The 996-nt window shown below is 62.8% G+C and overlaps 1 long non-coding RNA gene across 4 annotated transcripts in view; it reads left to right on the forward strand.

Annotated features, from left to right (window-relative positions):
- Positions 1-996, forward strand: part of LOC102774004 — a 35,283-nt gene that overhangs the window by 26,227 nt on the left and 8,060 nt on the right. Inside the window, exons 1-2 of one of the 4 annotated variants that reach the window (XR_001514451.1) lie at positions 7-101; positions 850-902. The exons of 2 other annotated variants lie outside the window; for them this stretch is intronic. This is a non-coding gene — a long non-coding RNA (uncharacterized LOC102774004). Of the gene's footprint in view, positions 1-6; positions 102-849; positions 903-996 lie in introns of those variants that run through there. One more of the 4 variants, XR_001514452.1, reaches the window with a different exon arrangement.

Consider the following 996-nt stretch of genomic DNA (forward strand, 5'->3'; position numbering starts at 1 on the left):
GGGACCAGAGATTTGCATTGACGTCTGGGGCTGCCCAGAGCTGAGCCCAGTGTGGGAAGGACCTGCCTTCTGGAAGCTGCTGCTCCCTGGCGCTTGCAAAGGTGAGGATGGGACCGACCCCCCCCCCCCCCGGACGTTGCCCAGAAGCTGCGTATCAGGTGGGGTTTCAGGGAGAACCCCTGGGGCCTGAGAGGTGAGCCAGGCTTGTCCTTCTGGGGAGAGACGAGAGTGAGAGCAAAACTAGGGCAGCAGGCTGTTCCTCTGGTTGGGGGGCAGGGGACGGAGGAAATTCAGGGTTCCAGCTCCCCATCCCGTCCGTGGTGCAGGTCTCACATTGGTGGGGAGGGGGTCCCCGAGCCCTGCCCTGCGCAATGGCCCCCGCCCATGACTGCGCATCTGGGAGCGCAATGCGCCCTGGGTCTCTGGCCTAGGGCAGCACCGCCCTCCTTCTTACATAACGGAGGGCACGGCTGCGCCTGCTCGGCCCTTCCTCACCAGCCTATGTCCTGGCTCCCCGGGCCCACGAAGCTGGGGAGGGTCTCACAGGGGAGCCATGAAAGGTTTCGCTGTCGTCCGGTCAGAGGTAGGAGCTAGGTTTGCAGACAGCTGTTCCTCGTATTGGGGAGTAGAACGTAGGCTGCCCTTCTGAGTGCCCGGGGCCACCTCTGGCCTCCAGGACCTCCCAGGGCATGGGCTGATGCCTTTCCTTCCCTCTTGTACTTCTGGCGTTTGAGAGGCAGTTTTGGAGGGGGCCGATGTGCCAGTTGGGAGAGTGAGGAAAGGTTGGGAGGCCCCGGTGGGAGGTGGTTGGCCATCAACTACCCTGGTCACTGGCCCTCCGTTCCCTAGGTGGGCTGATAATGGGCTTGGACTCCTGTTCTTGCAAGGCTGCCATTTTGGAGGTATGTGTGCTGGTCTCTGACATGGTGGCGTTGGTTTTTTCTGGTCCTGCTGTGCCGGTTCTGCAGTGGGCGGGGAGGGGGGTGTACAGAGGCT

The sequence above is a fragment of the Myotis davidii genome, unplaced genomic scaffold (genome assembly GCF_000327345.1).
Source record: "Myotis davidii unplaced genomic scaffold, ASM32734v1 scaffold622, whole genome shotgun sequence".
NCBI lineage: Eukaryota > Metazoa > Chordata > Mammalia > Chiroptera > Vespertilionidae > Myotis > Myotis davidii.